The sequence below is a fragment of the Silene latifolia genome, chromosome 10 (assembly GCF_048544455.1).
Source record: "Silene latifolia isolate original U9 population chromosome 10, ASM4854445v1, whole genome shotgun sequence".
NCBI lineage: Eukaryota > Viridiplantae > Streptophyta > Magnoliopsida > Caryophyllales > Caryophyllaceae > Silene > Silene latifolia.
In genome coordinates this window covers 48,258,343-48,276,984 of record NC_133535.1, presented here as the reverse complement: position 1 = coordinate 48,276,984, position 18,642 = coordinate 48,258,343, and the positions used below count along the sequence as shown (strand labels likewise).

Sequence of the window (18,642 nt, the reverse complement as noted above, 5' to 3'; positions counted from 1 at the left end):
TTGTTCTTCCTTTTATTTGGGTAATTAGAAGATTATTTGGGTTTATTTGGAAGATTGACAACCTTCCATCAATCATCAAGTACTTCTATTATTATTTGCTTTATTTTTTGGATCATCTCTATAGGTATAATTCCTCTTTACCCTTGCTTAATTATTGTTAATCACTTTACTTTATTCATCATGTTTTTCTTTGTTAGTATGATTGACAACCTTATTAGCATGCTAAACTTGATCATGAGTGAGTAGTTTCTCTAGCTAGGGTTAATGGGGAATTAGGGGAAACAAACATGGGGATTGATCTATGCTTAATTTAATATGTTATCATAATTAAATTGTTTGCTTGTTGTGATTTCAATTTATGCATATGTTAGGTTTGATGAAATGCGAGCCTATGAATCCTTGCATTTTTTGACCATCCCTTATCTTTTCAATGAGGCTTGTAAGACATAAACCAACTCGAGCCTCATTAGACCATGCATAGAGTTGAATAGGAAGGATTAAGTCGACTTGTAGGTGTTGTACAGTCTAGACGACTCGGTTCCGGGACCCAAACCTTCTTAGGGACTGTAAGATATACACTAACTCGATCCCATCACAACAATAAGTTCTTGCATCTAACTGAGAACATGTTTGTATGATCTACTCCCATGAATCCCCTATGAACCCATGACACCCTAGTGACTTTAATCATTTGTTTACAAACCCCTTTAATTACTTTGCTTTGTTTTCATTAATTTACTTTTATTTTGTTGATTAGTTTAGATTACCTATCACCTCAACCCAAATTGTGACACCCTAAGACATAGCTATTTGCAGTTGAGAATCCTACATCAATACCCGTCCCTTGGGATCCGACCTTTACTTACCTTTTTACTAAGAGTAGTTTGTGAAGTTATAAATATTGTTTTGGTTGGTAGCTTTTGACGACGAGTTTGAACCAGACCAAAAATGGCGCCGTTGCCGGGGACGGTGTTAAATTGATTTGATTTTCATTAATTGTTTTTAGTTGTGTCTTTCTTTACCTAGGGGAAGACAATCTCCTCAAGGTTGTTCTAATTGTTTTCGAGTTGTTTGATATTTTGCACGACTAGGAGATCACAAGGTAATCCATTACCTATTGATCTTGAAATCGAAAGGACCTTAACGAACAATAGAAGAGTTGCTAGAGAAACTTCAAGAGTTATAGGTATTGGAGAGATTGTGGACATTCAACCAAATAACATTGAGTTTACCAACCCTTTCGTAAGAGAAGGAGAGGATAACCTAATTCCAAACCACCCAAAAAATCAACCCACAATGCCTAAATTTTCATCACATTCCGTACCAACCGAGGAGAACCTACCAAATGGTACTCCTACACCACCACATTTAACCGGTAATTTCATTGCCAAATCCGCATTCATACAATTAGTTGAGAGAAGTCAATTTGGAGGGATGCCTAGTGAAGACCCTCATTCACATATGGAGACTTTTTGTGACTATTGTGATGCGATTTCTCAAACCGGAGTTACTCAAGACCAAATCTGATTGGTGTTTCGTTTTTATTTGATCGGTACCGGAAAGCAATGGTTGAAGAGCCTAGACAAGGCTACCCTTGGTATTGATTCATGGAAAAAGTTAGCACTTGCCTTCTATAAGAAATTTTATCCTACGGAGAAGACTAACATGTTGAGAGCCCAAATCACCGGGTTCAAGCAAAAGGATGAAGAATCATTGTATGAAGCATGGGAGAGATTTAAGGACACTTGTCTTTCTTGTCCACACCATGGACTTAGCGAGTGGTTCCTTGTACACCAATTTTGGAACGGTTTATATGAAGACTCCCGCAACATTCTCAATATGGGATCCAATGGAATGTTTACCGAAGTTGATGACAATCAAACATGGGCCAAAATCGAGGAGATGACGGTTCATAATTCACAATATAGTAGGCCTCGAAAGGCAACTAGAGGAGGAAAGCATGAGGTAGATTCCAACACACAATTGGGTGCTCAACTAAGTGCTCATCTTGACACTATCAATTTGAAGTTTGAGAAGGCCATGGCTAAACTTGATGAAGCTTCCAAATCACCCAAACAACATATCAATGCTATGATAGCATCATCCTCAATTCCAAGTGGAGTATGTGAGAGTTGTGGAACTTTGGGGCATGACCAAAGTGAATGTAGGGGAACAAATGAACAAGTGAATGTTTTCTAAACATACAAGAGTGGCACCCCTTATTCCAACTATTACAATGAGAATACATAATTCCATCCAAATCTTTCATACAAAAGCCAAAATGTCCAAAACCCCCAACTAACATACACTCCACCTCCAATGAGAAACCAAGCTCAAAGACCCTTTTACAATCAAAGCCAATGTTATCAAAATTAACCTTCCTACAACCAATCCAATGACCAAAGCTTTGATGTTAAAAAAGCGGTCCTCCAAATGCAAAAGAACCAACAAGAATTTTTCACCCAAATGCAAAAAAGATAGCAAAGCCAAAGATATCACCATCAACAACATACTAGCCCACACCAAGTTGTTGGAAACTCAAATGACTCAATTAGCATCTTCTAGCTCTCAAATACAAAAGGGGCAATTACCACCTCAAAGTAATCCCCCAAGACATGAGTCGGTGAGTGCCATCCATTTGAGTAGTGGTACAAGATATGAAGGGCCGAAGAGGCCAATTGATGAAGATATTGTGGATGCTAGTGACAAGCAAAGAGTTGTGGAAAACTCTAAGGAAGAAGAAGAACCCACCACCAATGAAGTTTCAAAGAAGAAGAATGAAGAGAAGGCTAAGGAAAAAGAGCCTATTGTGATTAGACTTCCATTCACAAGTCGTCAAGCTAAACCTAAGTTTGATGAACAACTTGGAAAGTTCATGGAGATTGTGAAGAACCTAGAAGTCTCAATCCCATTCACGGAATTGATCAATCATGTTCCGGCCTATGCAAAATACATGAAAGACATTCTTACCAAGAAGAAATCCATCCGGAAGCTAGAGACTATTGCCTTTACCAAAGTGAGTAGTGCTATTTTACAAGGAAGTTCCCCTCCAAAACTCAAAGATTCGAGAAGTTTCTCTATTCCATGTACCATTGGCGACACTACAATCAACAAAGCATTATGTGACCTTGGAGCAAGTGTAAGTGTCATGCCATACTCGGTATACAAGAGGCTAGGAATGAGAGAGCTCAAATGCACTAACATTACTCTACAAATGGCGGATCGATCAACAAAGATACCTTTAGGGGTATGGGAGGATGTGCCTGTAAGAATTGGCAAGTTCTTCATCCCGGTAGACTTTGTCATTGTAGACATGGAGGAGGATTCCAATATTTCTATCATTTTAGGAAGACCTTTCTTGCACACCGCGTGAGCGGTAATTGATATGAAATATGGAGAGCTCACACTTGAAGTGGGGGATGAGACAATCACTTTCAACCTTGACAAAACAATGAGAGCTCCCCGATTACATGAGCCATGTTTCATGATCGATCATTATAGCCGAGAAAGTGATAGGAAGAAGTTAGCATCTCAATGCAAAGATCACACCATGGGTAAATAATCACCACCCATATGGAAGAAGAAAGTGGATAACCCTCAAGTAGCTCTATCCGGAGAGCAAGGAAATTTCAACAACAATGAGAACTTGAATAGCTCACCACCAATCATGACAAGTAAGGAAGAAGGCCTCATTGGCCATCACAACAAGAAAGAGGAGTTGCTCTTGTCAACTCATGACGTCATTGGGGAACAAGCTAATGAAGTTTGTGGTCTATGGGATGACGAATTTGAAGGATTAGTCAATCCCTACATTGGCAATGCTATGACCTTAGACCAAGGCTTTAGTGATCCTTGTCATCATCTTGACTCGAGTCACCACCATGAAGAACGCAATATGCAAAGATCTATGTAAGATCTTTATAATGAAAATGAACGAGCCTTTGACCACAAGGTGTTGAACAACATCAACAATACCTTGGCTATGCCCCCTTGACATCTCATTCAAGAATGAGAGTTTGGTGGAGTCCTCCCTAAACCACCATTTGTAAATATTCTAACCCCTTAACTAGCATTTTATTTCCTTTATTGCATCTTTGTCATTTTTGGATTTACATTTTCATGATTTGATCAAGATTTTCGACATGAGAGAAAGCGAGGGAGGTATTTTAACGTGTTTTGATGTGTATTGTTTGATCTAGTATGGGGATAGCAATTGCCTAGGCTACCCAAGCCTTCGTAGTTCACCCGCAACGATGAAAAAGGAAATGAAGAAAGAATGATACGGGAAAAGAAGATCCCCACAGGCAGAACTGAGCTCGTGGGAGTAGAGAAGAATCCGAGCATCCTCAGAGGGAATCCGCTCGAGCTGATGATGATCCGGGCGTCCCAGAGGTGGATCCGAGCGTCCTGTCCTTAGGACGCGGGTCCTGGGAAAGCCTAATTGAAGAATCTGTCCTGTGTCAAAAACTGAGCAGATCATATTCAAGACGCCCGTACCAGACTTTGAGCCGCTAGTCTTGGCAAGGATCTGCGCATCCTGGCATGCTTCAAATTTATAAGTCCACGCTGTTTGTAAATCCGAGCATCCCTAGGAGGATCCGAGCGTTCCCAGAAAGAAATCCGCTCGTCTTGAGCAGGATCCGCGCGTCCCAGCACGGGTTGGAAAATCAGAGTGCACTGACTGAGGATCCGAGCGTCCCGTCTTGAATCCGCTCGTCCTCTGCTGCTATTTAACAATAATACGGGATTCACCCCTCATTTCCAAAATCATTTCTATCTTTTATAAACACACACACACACACACACACACACACACACACACACACACACACACACACACACACACACACACACACACACACACACACACACACACACACACACACACACACACACACACACACACACACACACACACACACACACACACACACACACACACACACATCCTTTCTCCCTCAAAACCCTCAATCCCCTCATTCAAAAACACAAATTTCTCAACCAAAATCACCACCATCAAAACAAAACTTCCTCAAATCAAGATTAAACTACTCCTTTATCAACAAAAGACCATCTACACATCAAAATCCTCACAAACTTAATCAATTTTATAGGGTTTGGGTACAAATTCGAAAATCCTAAAATTGATTGGGAATTGATTGAAGCTTGAGGAAACAAGGAGCATTCAAGCACAATATTGATTTGTTGATACAAATTTGACAAGGAGAACACCATGGCAAGAACAAAAGGCGGAAACAAGGCACCCAAAACCTCAAATTTATCAAAGAGGCAACAAGCTCTTCTTGCCTCCAATGCTTTGGTAGTGGTACAACCAAGGGTGGAGATCCAAGAAATTGCAACTCCTATTGAGGAAGCTACACCTACTCCGGTTATAGAACAATTACAAAATTTTCCGGAGGTAACTTTCTTAACCAATTCTCATAGGAAAGCATTTTTATCCCTTACTAGGAAGACTATTGTACCTACCAAGTTCATATGTCAAGTTGCCTTAGAAAAGTTGGGTGTGCTTCAGAGAACTATAAAATTTTTCTAGTCCATGAGGTTACTAACCCTGTTTGAAATGGAAGAATTGACCTACCCTTCGTTGACCAAGGAGTTTGTAAGCTCCTTGAAGGTGACTAAGGTAGAGACTCAAAAATTTGTTGAATTCCGCCTTGAGAACAAGAGTAGAAGAATGACCTTGAGTGAGTTTGGTGAAGTGTTTGGTCTTTTACAACATTATCATTATGAGAAGAAGCCTTTAAAATATGATGCTGCACCCCTTTGGAAAGCGATTACCGGGCAAAAATTTGACTCTTTCCGGGAGTGCCATGTTCTTTATGTTCACCATCCGGGCATAAGGTTATGGTACAGGTTTTTGGGCAACACTTTGATTGCAAGAAAAGGAACCAACCACTTTACCGAGCTTGATTTTGTCTACCTTGAGTCTACCATGAATATCAATTGAAAGTTCACCAAAGAATACAACATCCTTCAACTTTTACTTGATCGGTGGCTTGAAATTGATAATGGGAAAGATGGAGTGGCTTTTATTGTGAATGGAGGCTTAGTAACGAGGTTAACCAAGCACTTTAACCTGAATTTCAACAAAGATAAAACTTACAAACCGGTTAAAGGGAGCAACCTCCTTGATTTGAGCACTATGATCAACAAGTTCCATTGGGTCAAGAATGACAATCTTGACAATAAATTTGAGTGGCTCATCAAAGAAGCTAAGTCCTTCATCTTGCCTAACAAAATATGCCGCATCGCCGTCCGTAGCCAAACTACCTACTACCCGTCTCCGAGGAAGCCGAAGTGATTATGAAGCAACATAGGGAATCAAATGCAAAGCCCTCCTCCTCCTCCATTGTGACTCCACCATATCCATTTGCTTACCAAGAATTCAAACCAATTGGCTCTAATGTCATGGTAGGCGACGACTACTTGACCCAACTAATGCAACATATGCATAAGGAAGCTCATGAAGATAGGGTCAATGCTTACTGTGCTCAATATCCACCCCTCCTACATTTAGCTAGGCAAGGACTACCTGATCCTTCATGTCCTTTGCCTAGTTGGGCGGATAGGGAGGTATTATTCCCAAGTGCTTCTAGAGATGCCAACATGGATAGTCGAGTGGCTAGGGGGAAAGAGATTGTTGTTGATGACGGGGAAGGTAGTGACTCTTGCCAAGAAGAAGAGGAAGGGGAGCAAAGTTCAAATGGTAATGATGAGAGTGGTGAAGCCTCCGGGTCAATGGAGGTAGATGATGAAGAAGATGATGAGGAAGTTGATCATGAAAGCAATGATAGTGTTGAGGATGTCGCAATGAGCGATAATTGAGGATTGACAAGCTACTTGGAGGATGCCACATATGCGGGGTTGATTACTTGACTTTAACCTATTCCATTGTGAGTTTCCTACACCTCCTCTAGCTTTGTTTATATCTCTTGTTTTCAAATTTTTTAATCTTGATCATTTGTTTTCGAGTCCTAGCAACACTTAAAGGACTCCCACCTCGGTTCCATTGAGGTGTCTCATTTTGTTCCCATTTTGAAAATCCAAATTGACTTTTAGTTTCATGCATTGCATACTTGTGCATGAACTTCCCTACTTTTACACTAGAAATAGTGTCTTACTTGGTTTGGGAAAGTTCAAACACAAGGAATGGGAGTTATTCCAAATTAGCTCTCCAACCAATAAAATCATGCATCATATAAAGTAGAATAGATTGCATCATTTTTATATATGTCATATAGTTTGCATATTAGTGTAGAAATCTGCATTCTCATTTAACTTGCATAATTTTTTATCGTATTGGCCATTGTGGACAATGCCCATACTAGTGTGGGGATGGAAAATTCTAACTTGACTTTTAAAATAAAAAATGATAAAAATTTGAAATTTTTTGAAAAACACAAAAATATGTCCTTTTATTTCACAAAAATAAAAACCAAAAAAATTTGAAAATTTGAAAAAACCAAAAACATGTTCATTTCCTTTGTGGTGTAGAATTGTATATTTTGTATATACTAGTTTATTTGTTTGTTTGTTTATCCTTCTATTAAATTGGATCGACTACGCCACATCCGAGGCATGAGGAATATGAAGACCGCATGGTATGATCTTTCTAATCTCCCTTTTCATCTCTATGTTAATGACTACGTGTCTTTATTTTGAACGATGCGGTACAAACCAATATGATCTTAGGAGTTGCATTTAGTTTATATGGCATACTAGTTGATAGAAGTATTTATATTAGGTTGTATAAATGTTAGTTGCATCATGGCATATAGTTGTATTTTAGGAATTTTTTTGTGAAAACATCTATTTGGGAAGCTTGACAAGTGTATATAAGGCCCTTGTAGATACTTTTTATTCTTAAGACTTTGCTCATTAGAATAATTTTAAAACACCCTAAGATGTGTCATGCTAGTATCCTTTGACCCATGGATTAAGGCCCAGTCAAGAGTATCTTGTGGTGTGATAATTCCTTGGCTACCGTTTATTCCAAGGTGACCCTTGAAACCATGCAACCATCTTCCAGTTCTATCACATTTTGTCAACAAAAAGGGAATGGGCACAAAAATTATCAAATTGAGTTCAAGCAATCAAAAATGAAAAATAAGAAGTTTGCAATTTTCATCAAAGAAAAGAGGAGCAAAAATAGACTCCTATGCTTTAAATAAAAGCACCCTTCTTACAAATTAGGGTGATTTGAAAATGTTCAAAAATGCAAAAGTTGAAATTGTCAAGTATCAAAATGCCAAACATCAAAGAAATGGCAAAAAGAAATGGTTCTCAAAAATGTCAAATGCCACAAGAAATTGGGGGGAATAACAACATCAAAAGCAAACTCCCATATGAAACTCAAAACACAATGATCCCTTTATCCATTGAACCCACTTTTGTGCATGGTGGAGAGGGGACGACCCTTCTTCTTGTCTAGGCAAAAAGGGGAATTCCGCGATCCTACAGTGTTTCTAACACCATAAGGAGTCTACTCTTGACGAAAGCATTTAACGATTGAGGACAAAGGTACCTTAGCTTGACACAACTTGGAGGTGATTTATTGGTATCCTTCTAGGCTTAGTAGTTTAAAGAAACTGTATCTATGATGGAGTGTGTACCCTTAGATTGCTTCCCTTTTAGATAATTTCCGCCACTTATATGAGGAAAGTGGCTATTCTTTTGTAGATGCATTCATTACTTGTTTTGTGTGCTTAATGCTTGGATGTATCGCCATTTTGGCAAGCCCCCACCTCGCCTTGCAAGAAGACATCCTACCTCATGGTTGTCTTGTTGTGAGTTGAAGGGGCGGAGTGAGATCCGCTAATTGTCTTATATCGGTTATATTAGTAGGTTAGTTTAAATAAAGGTTCTAGTTTTAGTCACCTCTTTACTCGGGACGAGCAAAGGTTCGATTTGGGGATGTTTGATGTGACTCATATTTGAGCACATTTAGTCCCCGAATTAACCTCATTCCTATGCTTTTTAGCACATATTTGGGTCATTTATTATCTTTAGTTTCCCATTTTGCATATTTTTTGAGGTTTTGTGTCCTTGGTAGGAGAGGATGGCTAACCTTGCATTTATGAGGCGAAATGGAGCTAAATGGATCGCATCCAATGACAAGCATCAAAGAGAAGACCGACACTAGAGGCCTAAGTAGATAAATAAAGTGAAATAAGCAATGACGAAAAGATCCTTGCATCCCCAACACGATCCTTGCGGATTGTTGAGGAGCCAAACATGGGAACTACTCCGCCCAAGGATCCGAGCGGCCCGAGCACGATCCGAGCGTACCTAACTGCCAGGATCTGAGCGGCTTGATCCCAGGATGAGCGGGTTGAAGCGCTAGGATCCGAGCGTCACGTCCCTGATCCGAGCGGATCCCTTCACAGAACAGCCCGTGCCTCAGCACAAGACGAGCGGATCGTGGCAGGACTAGCAAGGGCGATCCGCGCATTTCCCTTGGGAGTAGCATTTCCTCAAGTATTTCTTAGGGTCTTAATAGTCATTTAAGCCCTTAGTAACTCTAATCCTTGTACCTAATCTTTAGTATAAATACCACTTTGTACTACCTAGATTAGTATCCCATATTATGTTCTTTTAATCCCTTCTTAATACTCTCTTAATTTAGTCTTAATTTAGTTGTAATACAATTCTCAATATTAATCACATCTTAATCTCTCCTTCATTTCTCTATTGTTCTTCCTTTTATTTGGGTACTTAGAAGATTATTTGGCTTTATTTGGAAGATTGACAACCTTCCATCAATCATCAAGTACTTCTATTATTCTTTGCTTTATTATTTGGATCATCTCTATAGGTATAATTCCTCTTTACCCTTGCTTAATTATTGTTAATCACTATACTTTATTCATCATGTTTTGCTTTGTTAGTATGATTGACAACCTTATTAGCATGCTAAACTTGATCATGAGTGACTAGTTTCTCTAGCTAGGGTTAATGGGGAATTAGGGGAAACAAACATGGGGATTGATCTATGCTTAATCTAATATGTTCTCATAATTAAATTGCTTGCTTGTTGTGATTTCAACTTATGCACATGTTATGTTTGATGAAATACGAGCCTATGAATCCTTGCATTTTTTTACCATCATTTATCTTTTCAATGAGGCTTGTAAGACATAAACCAACTCGAGCCTCATTAGACCATGCATAGAGTTGAATAGGAAGGATTAAGTCGACTTGTAGGTGTTGTACAGTCTAGACGACTCGGCTTCGGGACCCAAACCTTCTTAGGGATTGTAAGATATACACTAATTCAATCCCATCACAACAATAAGTGTTTGCATATAATTGAGAACATGTTTGTATGATCTACTCCCATATGAACCCATGACACCCTAGTGCCTTTAATCATTTTTTTTTTTTTTTTTTTTTTCCGGTGACGAGGGGTTGTATCCCCCCGGGCACATGCAATACCCTGCAAACCACGTGTGCCATGTAAGACATCCTTTAGGATGACAGGTAACCGTAGCACTCCCGTGTAGGGAGTCAAACCTGGGACCTCTCAATTCGTTGCCATTGCAACGCTTTGAGGCACTCACAAACTCCACTACACCCAAGCCACTTTGGTTATTTAATCATTTGTTTACAAACCCCTTTAATTACTTTGCTTTGTTTTCATTAATTTACTTTTATTTTGTTGATTAGTTTAGATTACCCATCACCTCAACCCAACTTGTGACACCCTAAGACATAGCTATTTACAATTGAGAATCCTACATCAATACCCGTCCCTTGGGATCCGACCTTTACTTATCTCTTTACTAAGAGTAATTTGTGAAGTTATAAATATTGTTTTGGTTTGTAGCTTTTGACAACGAGTTTGAACCGGACCAGCAGCCTTACCACCTAAGCCCTGCTCAAAACCATAGAGCGAAAACCCAATGACCATTAATGTGCACATTCCCCTTGTCAGGGGAACCACAAGGGGCGAATCAAGGGCGTGAAGCCATTACCGATGATGACTCCACTCAGCCGAGGGTGCACCTCGCAAACTACATATACATCAACAACCAAAAATAGCAATACTAATATAACAAGTCAATTCCAAATTAAACGATCTCAACAATCCAATAATCATGTAAGTACATCAAACTACACCGCCTTAAACTTAATTACACAGTCAACTGAGTAGGGAAACCCTACCTTTTCGCAATCCGCTATAACTGCAGCCAAACATATAATTGTACAAGAGTCCCACATTGTCACCTACAACAATTATCAACAACTATACATCATAATCCGATTTCTAACCAAAACCCCCAAATCATTCAATTAGGGTTAGACCAACTTAACGAATCAACATCAAAACACATAAGGAACTTATCCAAATACCGACGATTGCAAAGGTGTAAAAATCCCCAAAACTTATGAACCCTACCTAAAGATTTGATTGTAAAAGGTGGAGAGGTTGAACGTCGTTGAAGTTTTGTGGAACCCTTTGAGAATAAAATGTAGAATGAAAATAGACTGACGAAATAACCTTTAAATACCTCTTCCACTTTTACTATCAAACCGAGACAAAACCCGGTAAATAAACCGATACTCGATCGAGTAACTCACGTACTCGATCGAGTACACCTACTCGATCGAGTTGCCTTCACTCGATCGAGTACACTCAGGTCAAAATGTACTCCAGAACCCACATAAAACTTGCTCGATAGAGTACCCCCCCCCCCCGATAGAGTATCCTAAGACCAGAATACCCGAGGTATTACAGTCTTCCCTCCTTAAAAATGAACTTCGTCCCCGAAGTTCAAACCCAACCTATAAAACATGTACACCTAACACTAACTCCACAAACTATGCCTACCTCCACAAAGTGGCTCACGATATCGTATCAACTATAGTATAGCCTCTCGACACTAACTTCATAATACTACCTCCACAAATGCCGCTAACTCCGTCTCACTAACATATTATCCACTAGCAAATCCAACATCAAGACAATCCACCAAGCGAGATCAACAACCAAATGGAAATGTTACATTCTACCACCCTTAAAATGAACTTCGTCCTCGAAATTTACTCATACTCGTAAACATCATCACCCTAACTGTCAAGACTATCAAAGTTTACTCACACTCATAATCGACATGCTACTACAAGCACTGCCATTACCTTAATAAAATCAACCACAACACAAATCCATCCTTTATTCTACACCAAGACTCAAACTTCCAAATATAATACAACATTCACAACCATCAAACTCTCTTTGCCGCATCCTACTCCTCTTAAGATAAATGTTACGTCCTCGTCACCCACTAATACTAGATCCTTAGCTATTTTTTTATTACCGCAAAACTCATCCATAACTTAACATGATATTAAGTCCCAACACTCCGTACCTACTGTCCCAATAAAAGGTTATAAACCACCTGTAGTTTCCACTTCAGTATAACACATATTCCACAAATCACTTGCCACTACTATGTCAACCAATGCCTCCTCTAAAACAAAATCAAAAGTACTCCAACAATCTCTCACAACTGTGTCCCATTAACAGAATATCACTATACCATGACAAAAACAAAAACATATGCAACTCTCTTCCATATCATACTCTACCCTCACTCCCAAGCCAAAACTGGTAAGAAACATCACTAAACAAAACAAGAGTCCATATGTCCAAACCGAAACTCACAGGAAAAAGAAGTAAACAAAACAACAATCTATATAACTGATATACACTTTCGAAAATTCGTCTCATAAGTATCCCGCCTACTCAACCACAACCGATGACGGCATCGCAACACCGCCACCAACAGTCGCACCGCAACGCGAAAGTACCTGCATCGCAACACGGAGTACCGTGCCCGGATCGCACCTGGAACACAACAACCACATTACCACAAAACCAGACTCTCGACACAACAATCATGACATCACTCTTCCAACCACCATTACCCTTTCTGAATACCGTCCTATTAGGTTATCATACACAACATATAACACGGAACACTCAGATAACAACTTTATGACTATCACACTATACCACTACTCGTGAGATCAGAACCTCACACAAACACTTACACACATCATAGATCCATAATAGAATTTAACTAGCCAATCCTGATCACGTAAGTTATCACCTGATAAAGGTTACCTCTCGCCCGAGCTTAACTCGTATGCCCCTCATAAAACATTCTCCCATTCGCGTAAACATCACCTCTTGACAAATGTAACCATACCATTAATACCCAACTACTAGCAGACGCCTCCTATATCCACATCTTATACTCCCTCGCAACCATATATACCAGTCCGACCTCCACAAAATCAACCTCTCTAGGACGGCTATCTTCTCTATTTAACGTCATCCTTAACTACTGGTGGTAACATCACGACACCACCATCTTTCGTATAACAAATCTCTTACACTCGCCTCTAAACATAACAGTTCATTTCTATTTCGGTTAACATCCCAATTAACAAACAACAAATTCGTCAACAAAATTTACCTCAGCATTCATTCCAATTTTGTCCTTAATTGTATTGTCGCCTAACTCATCACCAAAATCTCATATCGTGCAAATACTCTACCAACTTTTTACTCCCCTTAATTCTTCGAAACTCAAGACTAACATATCGTCCTGAAATTCCAATATAACCATTAACTCACACCCTCATGATAATATCATACATCTCGACGATTCCTTACTTCCAATTCGCATAACTCCGGTCAACATTCTCTTAGTTAACTCCCCTAATTCTTTTCCCTTTACACTCGACAAAATAAATTAACATTTCAACTCCTTATTCCTACTACCTAACTCTTTAGTGCTCCGTTTACCTTCTTATTACTCCAAAACTCAAATTCCGTTTATTCATATCAGTACCTTCTCACTCTTTCTTACCATGGATCCTCTCTGATCATGTTACTCACTCACACTTGCCACCAATCAGTCCACACAATCAATGTTTACTCTTCAATTAATTTCATATCCCTTTTACATCTCTAGAAACCAAAATTCATTTCATATCGTTAATTGCCCAAGGAAATTACACACTAGGCTCACCTCTTGATAATCCAAATTCCCAAACTCGGCCACTATTTACACATCGCGGCATAACTCGATCTAAGCTCACTATACACCATTCGTTTTCATCCCTCTATAACGACCTTCCATCACATATATTCTTAACCAACACAATCCTAACCATCTCTCTTTATAAATCCTTACACATCCCAAATTGCCAGTATTCACATCCTTCCTTTCATTCTCACATTCCTCAGACTTACCTACCCCTCTGACCATGTACGATCATCACTACCCTACTTAAACCCACGACCATATCAGTCACCATACCTCACCAAATGTGCACATTGCCTTAATAAACTCATCAGTCTTCCCTTCCTCTTTCCACTATCCATCACAATCACGTATAATCCATGTCCTTCCCACCAAACTCATACCCATCATAAAGTGTTACTCCTTACATCATAAGATATGGTAACTTACATATCAGGACCAACACATATGAAAAACAATGTATAAAGAATCAAAAGAACATCTTTGACATAAATATGATATGCAACGAGGTCAAAAGATAAGCATATGACCAAAATAGGGGTTACTAGATCGAGTACAGCCTACTCGAACGAGTAGGTGAAGATCAGAAGCACGCATAATAAATTACCAGGGATACTCGATCGAGAACGGGGTACTAGGTCAGGTACCAAAAGGGCTACTCGATCGAGTAACAAGAGGTGTACTCGATCGAGTAAGGGGTACTCGATCGAGTACCCTACACAGTTCTCAGCACTGTCCAATTTTCGTAATACTGTCGTATCTCTCTCGTTTCTTGGTCTTTTTGGGCGTGTGACCTATCGTTGAAATCGTAAGAGAACACTATATCACCTCGAAGTGAAATCACATCAATATCATATAAGCATCTCAAGTTATAACAGTTTAAAGACAACTTCTCTATAATCGGACAACATACCTACTTGATTTTTTCTACCAAACAACTTAAACAACAACAAAGCAAACAAAAGCAACTCGATACTCGTAAAACCAGTATCCCTAACCACATGTTACTATCTACAAAAGCTAAAAAATAACATCCATCATGCTCATATAATATTCAACTTATCAATCATGTATTACCCGCATGCTCACTTAGTATGACTTCAACACATATCAACATATATATACATATCATCATATCCTCTTAATATCACATGCTACTAATATAAACCAAACAATAAACATCAATCATCACTTAAACATATTCTACACCATACTTCACATTCTTCTATCATTCCATCCAATTCAACTACATACTTCATCCAACACATATACTTTATAGACAATAAACAATTAGAGATCCTATGACACACACATAGTGACCAGTTCAAAGTTGCAAGGGAAAGTTCGCGGCTTTAGGACGTCTCCCAAGCCTTTGCATTAGCTCCTAACAACTCATACTCGGGTTCATTGGAGCTTGACTCTCTACATTCAATGGGTTCATTGGTTACAGGTTCCAAAATCGTCGCTCTGATACCAGTTTGTAACACCCCGATATACCAAGGTGCCTTACCAAGACCACCTTAAGATATGGAGATGCTACCATCTCGGTTGCCCGAGATACAGTATATCAAAAGTGATCATAAAGAAACATACTTTAAAGTTCAACTGTTTAAAGTGCGTACAACTTAAAAACCAAACCCAAACGTACGACACAAACTGTCTCAAATCAAACCAACTAGAAAAGAAACAGTCCTAAGACTACTGCGAAAGCGGAAGACTGAACTCAAGACTAGTGATGACTCCATCCCAGCCAGATCCCGCGAGCTATCCATATGGTTTACCTGCTAAACAACTGCTCACCATCCCCGAATGGATCACCACAGTTTTCAAAACATTTAACCGGGGTCAGTTACTGAATAATTAAAATAAGAAACAACAAACATCCAAATACACAAACAAATTCCCCAATCTCCATTTAATCACCACTCTCCTGACTACACACTAAATGTGTAGCCCTACCAGAATATCCATTGCAACAGGTAATACACTGCGCCAGTGGGGATCGCAGCCTTACCACCTAAGCTTCGCTCAAAACCATAAAGCGACAACCCAATGACCATTAATGTGCACATTCCCCATGTGACGGAAACCATAAGGGGCGAATCAAGGGCAAGAAGCCATTCCCTATGATGACTCCACTCAGTCGAGGGTGCACCTCGCAAACCACATATACATCAACAACCAAAAATAGCAATACTAATATAACAAGATAATTCCAAATTAAACAATCTCAACAATCCAATAATCATGTCAGTATATCAAACAACACCGTCTTAAACTTAGTTACACAGTCAACTGAGTAGGGAAACCCTACCTTTTCGCAATCTGCTATAACTGCAGCCATACATACAATTGTACAACAGTACCACATCATTACCTACAACAATAATCAACAACTATACATCATAATCCCATTTCTACCCAAAACCCCCAAATCAGTCAATTAGGGTTAGACCAAACTTAACGAATCAACATAAAAAACACATAAGGAACTTACCCAAATACCGACGATTGCAAAGGTGTAAAAATCCCCAAAAATTATGACCCTAAGTTTAGATTTTATTGTAAAAGGTGGAGAGGTTGAACGTCGTTGAAGTTTTGTGAAACCCTTTAAAAATAAAATGTAGAATGAAAAGAAATTGACGAAATAACCTTTATATACCTCTTCCACTTTTACTCTCAAACCGCGACAAAAACCCGTAAATAAACTGATACTCGATTGAGTAACTCACGTACTCGATCGAGTACACTCTTGATGTAAAAATAACCACGAGTTTTACCAAATTGATGTAAAACTACTCGGATTTTGATGTTTTATTTTTGAATAATAAAAATACGCAGCGGAAATAAAATGTTTTTGGTGTTTTTTTTATGTATAAGTAACGAAAACAATAAGGATATGAATTAGTTGTGAAAATCTCGTAAGACCCCTGCACTAAAACTAGGATATGACTTGAACAACTCTCCTCCTTCTCAAGGAACTCAAAACTGAACACGAATGGCGGCTCTCACCTCGCAAGGATCAAATCACACTAAAATCTCAACCTCGCAAGGAAGAAATAAAGAACTTATAACTCATAAGCAATAAGCACACACAAGTATAAAACTTGAACTAACTCTCCAATTCAATTAATAAAACTGAATACAAGCCCTTTATTTATAGTAGAGTAAGCTGACTAAAAGGACTCCTAAAACTACTTAAAAACAACTTTCCTAAACTCGACCCTTAGAGAATTGGCAAAATTGCCTTATTACAACTTGCTAAAATTAGGAAAGAAACAACAACGAAATAAACAACACTATCTTAAACTTATGAAGCAAAATAAAATAAGGAAACTAATAATAAGAGTCGATTTAGGGAAGTAAACTTGAGTCAGTTCGTCACCCGCGTAAAAGTTGGACAACTCAACTTAAAATGATCATATCTCCTTCGTTACTTAACCAAATAAGGCGTATGACCACTCGTTGGAAATCTAACATCATGTACTTTCCTCTCCAACAAACATCACACCAAAAATAGCCATATTTTCATAGATATTGAGCTTTTAAATCAAGTGAACGAATCTGAATGACAAGAGTGACTTGAACTTTTGTTTTGAACTTATACTCCTGTCCCTCATGTATCATTCTCCCCTTCTTCAAAAATATTCGTCCTCGAATCTTCAAAATCTTTAAGTTGAAATTTTCATCATCAGGCCCTCCAGGATCAAACACAAATCTTGAAAGCTTGTTTGATTTGTAGTTGCAGCAAGCATCATAAGCAAAAATCCTCTTGTGTTCGTGTCTTCCTTTCTTATGCTTTCCACCCCACCACCCTCCTTGCATAAGTTTAGGAAAATCAACATAAAATTTGCTTGATATAACAACATCATCTTGAGCATCCATAAGAATCAAATCTAAGAAGAAATAATAATTCCCACCATATAGCTTCTTATCAATGTAACTTTCCAGTGGAGATTGATAATGCTCTTTTTCTTGAAAACCAATCACATAAAAGTTCATAGGATTTTTGACTTTGAAGGTGACAACCTCCAATGCATCATCATCACCATAATCATCAAATATTGGTGGCAAATTAAAATTTATAGAAAAATCACCTTCCACCTGTATTTCTTCAGAAAATATTGAACTCTTAAAGAGCTTTGTATAACCCGAAATGTGTAGATAAATTTCATCTTGGTGGCGTTCCATCTTTTTGCCCATAATAATATAACTTCACAAGATAGATTTGTTGAGCAACAAATCAAAACCTTGCTCTGAAGCCAATTTGATGTAAAATAAATACAATTTTTGTGTTAGTTTTTAGATTACAGAAAACACACAGTGGAAGTAAAGTGTTTTTGGTGTTTTTTTATGTATAAGTAACGAAAACAATAAGGATATGAATTAGTAGTGAAAATACCGCAAGACCCCTCAACTAAAACTAGGATATGACGTGAACAACTCTCCTCCCTCTCAAGGAACTCGAAACTGAACACGAATGGTGGCTCTCACCTCGCAAGGATCAAATCACACTAAAATCTCAACCTCGCAAGGAAGAAATAAAGAACTTATAACTCGCAAGCAA

General features: G+C 38.7%; 1 non-coding gene across 1 annotated transcript; it reads right to left on the bottom strand.

Annotated features, from left to right (window-relative positions):
* Positions 1–1,665: 1,665 nt before the first annotated feature.
* On the bottom strand, positions 1,666–1,772 carry LOC141609557 (small nucleolar RNA R71). The gene has a single exon (XR_012527478.1). It is a non-coding gene; the product is annotated as a small nucleolar RNA R71 (small nucleolar RNA).
* Positions 1,773–18,642: the final 16,870 nt, after the last annotated feature.